The following is an 11,653-nucleotide window of genomic DNA, read 5'->3' on the forward strand; positions in this document are numbered from 1 at the left end:
ATTGAGCTTTTAATGTGGCTCATATACACAATGTTTATCTGTTTTCCTACATGTCTTAGATATTCCTTTACCCCTTCTACTAGTTGGAATAAATTCTTATCGCGCAGGTGGATATCTTCCTGGCAGTTGCCAGGAAAACTCATGATCAGGATAGTTGGTGGTTCTTTGTTTGTGTCAAAATTCACATTTGACATTATCATTTCACTCATTTTTCCGATGTACATCTCCATATTTTTATCATAACTATCACTGCTAAAGCATGAGAAAATGTCAATATCTATTATTACAAACTTTGTCTTTCTTGGGTCATTTTCATTGAGTTCCTCAACTATCTTTTCCATTACTTTCTTATCCATATTTTTCCATTCCTTTTCAGATACTGTTTTTTCAAAGATTTGTGTTTGTTGTCCTAGCATTGTTTTTATCTCCACATTTTTTGGTGACAGGAATATCTTGACAGCGCCCAGAACATTTTTTATTTCACCATTTGTGTATCCAGTTTTCTTTGGCTTTACACCAATTTCTTCGATGGAGTTATCACTTGATGATTCTCTATTATCGCCTCTATATCTTTTCTTTTCATTTGGCTTATCCCTCTGTCCTTGGTTGTATCTTTTAATGCCTCTATCTTCATCTCTGGACTGACTTCCATTCCTAAAAAATATAATAATTTTAATTATTTTTAGGTTTGCTATTCAAGAGACTTTTGATGAACAAGAAGCAGTTTAAGGTTTTAAAAGAAGTACAAATGGATCTTTCTCAACTTTCATCAAATTTAAATCATGATGTATCCACCCCTGTACCTTCCATTATTATATCTTCCCCTGACAATAACATTTTACACGTCTAATTTTTCCAACAAATTTTCCACTTAATTTTTAGCAATAATTATTTTAAAGACTTTTAAAATCAATAAATACATTTTTATTTTATCATTTTATAATTTTAATGCATCATTTTTCTAATTTTATCTTTTTATTATAATATATTCCCAAACTTTCAATTTACTTTTATCCTCACAACCTTTTAAAGTTTAACTATATCTATAAAATATCTTTGTCATTAAATTTTCGCTTTTTATCTTTCTAATTACAACATATAAACTACTTTCCTACTTATATTTTTAATTTCAGAGTTTTTGTATCATCAACAAAAAAAATGTATCAAGTATCATCTTACTTTATTCAGGTATTTTAGTTGAAAGTTATCTTTACTGTGAAATGTTTAACATTTCCCGCAACAATATCTGCGAAATGGCCTGCGGGCCGCAGCTACAAGTTTATAAAAGTGAAATGTTAGAAGAGCTAACTGTATCCACTATTGACGTTAATTTAGTCCAAGAGAATATACAAGAATTTATGTATAGTATGATGTAAGTTATCATAATAAAATTTAAAGCTAAGCATTTTAGAAAATTTTGTAGATTATCATTGGAAAACTTAATCTCAGCATTTAGAAAATTTTGTAGATTATCATTGGAAAAATTAAATCTAAGCGTTTAGAAAATTTTGTAGATATCATTGGAAAACTTAATCTCAGCATTTAGAAAATTTTGTAGATTATCATTGGAAAAATTACCCCTTAATATAGCATTATGTAAATTATAAACTTTTACTCATACTAATCCAATTCATTATCTTAGTTTAATCAAAATTTTATCTTAAAGAATTAAAAAAATTTATTTTTTATAAGTGATATATCTTTGTTTAGGGTCAACTACACCTTACAGCAGCCCCTCATTATCGACGACGCTCTCGCTAAGTTTTGGGAGAAAAACCCATTGTTATCCCAGCACAAAATACAGTTGGGCCTTATAAATCTTTTGAATACGGATGTAAGTTATCATTCAGCACTTTCATACTAATTTATCTTATTTTCCTATCTAGTTTTAAGTATCAATATTAAATATCTTTCATTAAAGTTAATTTTCATAAATTATGGTATGGCATTAATCATCTGACAAAAATTTTTGAGAAAAAGTTCAATGAGTATTTAATAATCACAGGAGATTTGAGTATTAATATTTCTTTTTTGAGCATTTAATTACAAATATCACTGAATTTGAGAATTTTTAAATACCATAAGCGTAAGAATATTTTTTAATACAATGTGTGAAATAAATTTGAAGAAAATTTTCTTTTTAGGATGGAACACTTATCTCAACTTTGTGCACGCAGCTATTGGGTATAAACGTAGCTATTCTTCGCTACCTACTTGTCTGTTATTCCTTTGTTATGGCTTTGCAGGTGAGTAACTTTACATGAACCCCATATAAAATTACCCCTTTTAAAATGAGTTTACCATTATTACTTTTCATTTTAAAAGTATTATTACCCTTGACTTAATAAGGGTAATCTTTTAGAATTACTTTTAACATATACTTCATAACTCTAAAAGCTTGAATTAATGGTATCATAAAATAATTAATTCAAGAAATTTTGCTATAGTTAATAAAGACATTTCTGAACGTTTACCATTTTAATTTGTTCTTTCGAGGGATATCTTTTATTATAGTTTACTAGATTTTACTCAATTCTCTAGTTTACTAGCCCATAGACTTTTTGTTTAGGTGATCGTACCACTGGTGTATCTGGTGACTTTCTTTAGGTGGATACACAAATTTTTGAAAGATTACTGCGACAGAAAGCGTGCTACAGAAAAAAAACCATCTACTGAAGAAGAATTTAAGTAATGATTTTTACCTCATATCATATCTTTTCCTTTCTCTATCTCTCCCTTGATCCATTTTCTTCTCTGAAATTTCACATTACTTTTATTATAATTTTAATTTATTTCACATTTTAAATAAATTAAAACCAAGAATTCTTGTTTACTATAACTGAGATTATTAATTGTTTTAATTTGAGATATGTTTGCTGTAAGAGTATTTTTAATGAACTAATGTCATACCAGCTACTTTACTTTGGGTTGACAATTTTTTGTCCAGTTCTAAAAAGATGTTTTATAAAAGAACAGTCTTATGTTTGTTTAAAAAGATGTTTTATTTAAAAGAACCGTCTTATCTTTGTTTTTCTAAAGTTTTTTCTTTGTTTATTATATCTATTTTAAACTGATTTTTTACATTTCTTTTGTTATTTTTTGTTAAATAATCTATTTAATAATTTTTTAACAATATTTATTTCAATTTGATATATCAACCGACCGAGTGTCCCTTTTTAAAGCATAATTTATAAAAGGACAGTCTCTTTTTTCTTTTGACTTTCTAGCTTATTTTTAACTTTATTTCAACAATTTTTTATCACCTAAGTTATCTTTTATCATATTTCATAAACCACATTATCTTTTATGAAGAATAATTTACAAGTCTTTCATTTTTATAACCTAAGTTATTTTTTATCATATTTCATAAATCACATTATCCTTTATGAAGAATAATTTACAAGTCTTTCATTTTTATAACCTAAGTTATTTTTTATCATATTTCATAAATTACATTATCTTACTTATAAATTTTCCTTTATAAGTGTCCCTTTAAAAAATTAGTTTATAAAAGGACATTCTTTTATTTAATGTTTTCTTAAATAATCATTTTAATATGTCACCCCTGTTAAAATGAATAATTTCGTTTGGGGGGGGGTGTTTTTGGTTTTATTTATTTGGTGTTGTTGCAAAAATGGGTAAAAAGACACTGGATATATCTTTATCATATGCTATGAAAGAATACAACCATCAATAAACATCTTTGAACAAAATTAACATTTATTAACCAATATCACAAACAAAATGACATATATAAAACAAAATCCAAACATATAATATTTAAATCAAAACATATAATATGTATATCAATAAAAAGTAGACAAATGCTGGATCTAACAGTAATTCAACTTGTTGAACTGAAATAATAAACACTATATTTGCATGTGTTCAAACAAGGTTTCAATAATGCATAGCAAGCACAGAACTGCTAGATTATGCATAACAAGTACAAGCAATCAGCAAAGAAGTGCTTTATTCCTTGTACATGAATAGTAAATAGTTACTAGCTCAACTTATTGGTTTATAGTGAAGACAAACACTAAGCTTAAAAACACTAAATGCAAGCTACAAAAAACTATTAGTACTGATTCAAATAATACCATAAACAGCAAAAATAACTAATAGAGTAGCTTAAATGTGGTTTAAAACTATAAAATAATGCCTAAAACTATAAATAATAAAAAGCTATAAAATGTAACTAAACTACCAAAAACTTACTTGTGCTGAAGTTATCCAGTTAAAAGAATTAACAGAATACATGACTGCAACGGCTGGCAACAGCTGGCAACGGCTGGCAACGGCTGGCAACAGCTGGCAACGGCTGGCAACAGCTGGCAATAAATAGTGCCACAGGCAGTGACTGGAAACAGCAGAAACACTGGCAACTGCTCACAAATTGAGTTCTAAAATAGTCACAGTACATTTAAAGTATTTTAAACCCAGAACCTTAAAACTTAAAATTAACTATATGAGATTCAGCACAGAATTGCCAAAAACTCATAAAAATGAAATTAGGATAAAATAAATAATTACTAGCAAAGAAATGCCAGAAATTTGTTAAATAAAATAGTACTAAATTAGGTTCCAGCTTTAAAATCCAAAAAACGTTTTAACTAGTTAAAAATACTCACAAGAACTGACTAATTAACCAAACAGAGGCAATATTTATACTAGTAGGATTTGTTTACCTTTTAGGTTTGGTTTGGCAACTCCACATGTACAACATGTGCTCTATATTCTAAATTATAACTAAAAAATAAAAGTATAGGATAAAAAAAATGTGTAAATTAACCTAAAATAAATTAAATAAAAAACGAACTTTTAAAACTAAGTTTTTAGGGTAAAAATATGCCTTTTTTTATATAAAATATACTCTTTGTATATTTTAAGCCAATTTAGACTCTTTGCATCTTTGAATTATTACCACATGCATATAAGAATAAAAGGACACAGACGAATTTTAAAATTAAGGACTTTAGAGATAAATTTGAAGTTTTAAAGTTAAATTTAAAGTAGCTACGACTTTTTTTAGCTAAAATTAAACAATTATAAGTTGTTTTACACTGTTTAAAGCGATTTTACAACAGGTGTTTATAATTTTCTATTTTTTATCTTTAAATTTTTTCATTATGTTGGAGGGGGGGGGGGGGGGTTTTCGTGGTGTTATGTGTGTAACCATTGACCTTTTATTTTTATCTTTATATCTTTTTCCTAACTTCTATTTTAATTCAGAGTAAATCATTTTGCAATTTTATTTTACTAAAAGAGTGTCCTTTTCTTTAATTAGAGACCCCACTTTAATTTTACCTGACCCTCTTTTATTTATAGTGTATAGTACACTCTATTTCTTAAGCATTTTTCCTTCTAACCAAATTTATTGTTTTCCTGAATAATTTTTTATTTTTTGGTTTTATTTTACTTTTATACAAGCTCATTTTTAATATCATTTTAAATACAAAACCCACTCTACGGTGTTTTATTTTTATAAATATTTAAATTTATGTACAATTTTTACTTTTTCAAAAGTAATGATTGTCTTTTTAATTACCACATAATTGTTTGTATATCTTGTTTAGACATACATTTTAGTTTCAAATTTGAGACTATTTTTAGATTAGACTATTCAAATAATCAGCAATTATTTCATATCTCCTATTTCAAAACTATAATAGGTAACTTTACACATTTAAAATATAATTTTTGTTTAATTAATCATTTTTATATTTATGAAAGTTTATTTAATCATTTTATTTTTATTTGACCTCAAAACTTTTATAAATTTTTATGAATCATATATCTTTTAATTGTTTATTTTATCATTTTAATTTTATATGACCTCAAAACTTTTCAATTTTCTATGAATCATATACCTTTTCAAGTGTTTTTATTAAACCTTTTATCAACTAGCGTACATTTTTTATTTAATTACCCCTAATTATTATTATTAGGTCTATTTTACAGGTGTCCTTTTTTTTCATGGTCTGATGACTATCATTTTAAAGCATTAACACGCAATTATAAGTACGTTCAATTTCCTCATTTTTTCCACAAGTGTTCTTTTTTCCTGTTTTAATACCTTTTTAATTACCGTACATTCAATTCTTTACCTTTTAATTTATCATTTTATTTATTTAATTATCATAAAAATTATCTTTTTTAGAAATTTTCATTATTCTTTCCACAATTTATTTAATAGATAACACACATATTCAGCTCTTTTAATATGGAAATTGATTTTATTTTTCATTTGAAATTTAAATGACTTGTTATAGTGTTTCATCCAAAGCTTCTAAATAAGGTTCTTCTTGAATGTCCGACAGATTATCTTTGTCCCCCATTTGTATAAAAATCTCTTCATCTGATTCACTTTCTATATTATCAAATTTTTCTTCTGTTTCTTTAATTTTCGCTTTTATTCTTGATCTTTTTGATTCCATATTAGGTATATCAAAAATAGTGCTTAAATTACTTAAATTAATGCCTCCAAACATCTCAGCGATATAGTTTGGAAGGTTTAATTCTGCAATTTTTTCAAAATTAATTAACTTTACATCCGCTATATGCCTAGTTATAATTTGATTACTTACTGTTGATTCTAAAAGTAAAACATATTTCTTTGTTTTTATAACTTTATACAGAATAGTTCCAAAAATTGGTCTATATTTTGCACCATAACCACTGTCATTTACCTTAATAATGACATAGTCATTTATTTTAAATTTGTGGTCAAATCTATTCTTGTTTTTCTTTAATATTATCTTCTGTTTTTCTTTAATAATTCTATTTCTACATTCTTTTACCATATTTAAAAATTCTTTATGGTAACTTTTTAATTTTTCTTCTAGTTCAGAATTTACTTTAAATTTATAATCAAACAAATATTCGCCTGGCTGTCTTATATTTCCATCCAAATTTTTTACTGATAAAAACATAATGTTGTATGGGGTTAACTTACTGTTTCCATAGGGCGTGTGATTCAGCATGTATGCTATTACTGAGATAATATGATGGACGTCCAAGTATTTTTTATTTTCTCTAACTACCCGTAAAAGATAGTTAATTCTTTTCACCGCTATCTCCACAAAGCCCCTAACTTTAGATTTTAAAGCAGAGCTTTCCACCATTTTTATATTTAAATTTGATAAATATGTCTTTATTAGTTTAGATTTAAATAGCTGGGCATTATCGCTTACTAAATACAAAGGTAAATCAAAAGTGCAGAAATGGTTTGTGAGACAATTTCTTATAGCATAATCTTTCTTTTCATTTAGTACATATAATGAAATATAATTACTGTACACACATTTAATTACTAATATTGCACTGGGTAATTTTGATTTTCTTTTTAAATGGCTTTCCATTGTTGGAAATTCCAACAAGTCCATATAGATAGTTTCATTAGGGCGTTTACTGTTAATAAAAGATGTGGACCCCTCTTTATATTTATGCACTAATTGTTTGTTTGTTAAACAACCCATACAAGAATTTGTCAAATTTTCACATATCATATTAGCATATTTTTTATTATTTACATAATAATTATCAAATATGTAATTTTTTAATTTCTTTTTACCAATATGACCTAAGGAATAATGAAATAGACATATAAATGGTAAAATTAGTTTTGTTGGTAACAAAATTTTCTTATCTATGAATTTCAAATCCATAGGATTTTGATTAGGACAATTTTTCTCTTGTAACTGTAGGTTTACAAAGTCTTTGGTGTTCATAATGTTATTTAATTTATTAATAATATGTCTTCCTGGATCCGGCAATTTTAAAGCTTCTTGAATGTTTTTTATTACTTCTTTTGTTGGATAAATATCTTTTTTCCTTATCATTCGCTTTATAGGTTTATCATAAGATTTTTCTTTTATCCTAGAATTTTGTTCCAATGATACTATTTCTAACATTTCATCTTTGTACACTGGTTTAAATGTTTCATTAAATCCAGTATTTTCATTTTCCCCAGTTAATCTTGAAAAAATGTCAGCAAGATTTTCTTTATCTGTACAATGAATAAAATAGATGTTATCGTTGCTGTACCAAGATGTGATTCTAGAGCTTAAGTTATCTAATTTTGTAGTTTTCTTTATAAGTTTACTATTATTTAAAACTGCGGTAATTACATTACTGTCTATCAGAATATAAGTAGGTCTGTTAATAATATATGGTTCAAAATTCATTAAACACAAATATAATGCCCACATTTCTAGAAAAGCAATTCCTAGCTTTTCAGTACCTTTTGGTACTGCTTTGGAAAAATACCCCAAAATTTTTATAAACTTTTTGTTTTGCTCGTAGGTGTTTTCTTTTATTATTTTTAAGAAGTACATTTTTAATTCAATTTTTTTCATAAGATCTGGAGAAAAATTTATTGTAGTTATTTTGAACCGTTCTGATTTAATTACTTTTATACCATAGTATAAGTTTTCTTCACAATTATACATTATTAATATTTCAGAAAGCTGGGAACCCACATTGAGACCAAGGTTATGGGTGTTGTTAAACATATGGATTCGGACATCCAGGAGATTCGCAAAACCTGCCAAGAGGTATGTAAATTCATCTAATTTTTCTTCCATGTATTTTTTATCTATCTCTGTGTATGACTTACAAAATAAGTTATCTTCAAGCCGTTTTAATGCCATTTTTTCAGTTTCATTTTCCCGTATAGGAAAAAACCCTTCAAAATCTGTCAATTGACAGTAAATAAAAGCTAAATTCATAAAAGCTTGTATATCATTTGTAATTTGTGTTTTGTAGTTTAAAATTTTTGCTGTTTCAAATAAAGTTTCCACAAAATTATCTTTACATGTTAGTATTTGGAGATCTTCCCCTTTTTTTAAAAATTTCTTTTTATTTTCTGGTGTGAACTCAAAACTTTTTATTTTGTGTACCAAACCTTTACAGGCTTCATTCATATTTAAATTTAATAACACCCCTCCTGTAGAGTAGAAGCTACTATCACTGAACAAAATATTTACACTATTAGATTCTACAGTGTCTATTGATTGAATTTCTGTGTTAAGCTTTTCTTTAATTATATCAAAGTTTTTCTTTAAATCATCATCAAAGGTAAATGGTGACAGTTTTTTGTATAATTTAATTAATGCTTCATGTATTTTTAAACTAAATATATTTCTATAATAGTTCAATTTTCCCAAAAACACTTGTAGTTTCTTTAATGAGTCAGGATATGTCATTTCTGTAATAGTTTTTATCTTTTTATCAGGTATACAAAATTTTCTGTTTTTAATTTTATATCCAAGCAGCTCTATTTCACCGTTGTCAATATCAATACAAGTATTAGCCTTTTCTGGGGACACCTTTACCCCAATTTTCTTTAGTCTTTTGAGAACATTTTTTACTTTACAGACATGATCCTCTAAATTACCATCTGAGAAAATTATAATATCGTCTATAAAGACAATTATATCTTTTATGTAGCTAAATTTTCCATTTTCATCTAAATGTAAATATTTTAAAAAAGTTTGCACAATAAAAGCAGGAACACAATTTAACCCAGTTATGGCTGTATTAAATCTATATACTCCCTGGGGAAGTATAACATTAAATAGCCCCGACTCTTTCGCCCTCTCCGAAAGGGGGATACTATAGTAGCATTTTTTCAAATCAAAAGATGACACATATTTAGATTTTGTTATCATTTTATTTAATAATTGTTTATAATCTGGTAGCGTAGCAGCTTTAGATTGCTTAATACTTAAATTTGCATTTCTCATATCTGCTATTATCCTTGGTAAACCAGTACCATCATTTCTAGTTTTTACAGTAAATATAGGTGCTCCAAAACTTTGATGTGGTGGCGCTACTTCAACTAAATTATTTTTTAATAATAAGTTAAAAAAATTAGTTACATGGTTTTGGTCTTCAGGTGTCAAATTGTATGGCTTAGTATTTTTTACCATTTCATTTTTTAGTTCCACATCTAATTTAGGTATATTATCAGATAATTTCCCACAATCAAATGTATGTCTTGAATAAATTGATTCATTATACAAATATTCTGCTATTTGATAATTACCATCAGCATTTCCAGTTTTCATTAAAGCTGCTATTTCTTCAACCGTTAAATTTTTTATTTCTAATAATTTTGTTATGTCCACACCACTAGAGTGGTCAACTTTTTCTTTAAAAGCCTCTATAAATTCATTTTTACTATTAGAGTGGCTCATTTCATCTTTATCTATATCTTTTTTATCTTTAATTATCTTTTCTTTCATTGATTTCACAATTTTCTTTATTTTAGACCATGAAGTTTGTTGTAATGGAGAGTCAAAATCAGGAGAATCGTCACCGATATGGTCCTTCTCACATTCAGGATGATCCAGAGTCTGCATTAAAAAGGCCCCTGTTAAGCCACACTGCACAGGTATATTTAATCTATTTTTTACTCTGCATATAATTTTATCTTCTACTATTTTATCTTTTTCTATATGTACAGGCAAGTTTACATTGTTTTTAATTACATAATCTTTCATTGGTTCACCATTTATAATTTTTCCCACAAGATATTTTTCTTCTCTAGGTTGAAAATGCAATTTTTGTCCAAAAAATAAGCTGGGTGTTCCTTTCATTGAAAATTCTAATTTCACAGTCTTATTTTCTTTATCGTATTGTAGTAGGCCTCCAACTTTTTTGAAAAATTGTCTTCCCAGTATAAAAAAGTCATCAATATTATCTGATATTCGAATCGTTAAATTAATATTTCCATAACCTGGTAAGTTAAATGGTATTTTATATACTCCTATCACATTTATTGGATTATTATTTTCTATTCCAGTCAAAGAAATGTTATTTGGACCAGTGTAGTATTTTTCATAGTCAGGGATATAACTCTGAATAAAATCCTTGGAAACAATGTTATGCTCGCTACCTGTATCTAGCTCAAATATTATTTTGGTATCTTCATAAAATATTGGGAAACAAAATTCTTTTGTTTTATCTATTTTTATTAATTTTGTTTTAAATTTCACTTTATTCATTGAATATTTCCGTTTATCTTTTTTATTCTTATGATATCTTATCTTTTTGTATCTAATTTTCTTTTTCATGGCTTTATAATTATTTCTTTTATTTTTCAACCTATTCCATATTAATAGTATCCAATTTATACTCTTTTTGGTACAGATATATGAAATCCAAAAGGTTCCTAGATTTAATACAATATCTATCCTTTTTTCCGTGGTACTTATCATAAATATTGCTATCATAATTATCCACATAATTATACTTGGACTTTCAATATTTTCAACAAATTCTTTAAGTTTTTTCATAATTTCCATTTCTTTTAAATAATTTACAGTATTTTCTGATTTAATTTCGATATCTTGAACCCATTTATACCTCTTGGTTTTATTTATAATGGTTTTTCCCCATTGTTTTAATTTATTATCCTTAAATACTTTATTTTGTAATTCAGGTGTATTCGGAATATGAAGGTTTAACTCCCAAGTAATCCAACTATTGGCTGGAAAAATTTCCTTCTCCTTCAAATAATACGTATCTGTTTTTAATTCATCTATCTTTTTCATTATTTCTACATCTTTTACAGAGAAAGTAATGTTACTATAACTCTTTAATTTTCTTTTTATTGAATTCATATCTCTTTCTAAATATTTCCTTATTT

The 11,653-nt window shown here is 26.5% G+C and overlaps 2 long non-coding RNA genes across 2 annotated transcripts; one reads left to right on the plus strand and one right to left on the minus strand.

Moving 5' to 3' along the window:
* Nucleotides 1-2,573: 2,573 nt before the first annotated feature.
* LOC145335514 (uncharacterized) lies at nt 2,574-10,520 on the plus strand. The gene is made up of 3 exons (XR_013885239.1): nt 2,574-2,688; nt 8,465-8,555; nt 10,274-10,520. It is a non-coding gene; the product is annotated as an uncharacterized LOC145335514 (long non-coding RNA).
* Nucleotides 3,703-4,757, minus strand: LOC145304021 (uncharacterized). The gene is made up of 3 exons (XR_013873948.1): nt 4,689-4,757; nt 4,219-4,403; nt 3,703-3,857 (listed from the first exon to the last, which is right to left on the minus strand). It is a non-coding gene; the product is annotated as an uncharacterized LOC145304021 (long non-coding RNA).
* Nucleotides 10,521-11,653: the final 1,133 nt, after the last annotated feature.

This window comes from Acartia tonsa, chromosome 13, assembly GCF_053477335.1.
Source record: "Acartia tonsa isolate MP-2025a chromosome 13, ASM5347733v1, whole genome shotgun sequence".
Lineage (NCBI taxonomy): Eukaryota > Metazoa > Arthropoda > Copepoda > Calanoida > Acartiidae > Acartia > Acartia tonsa.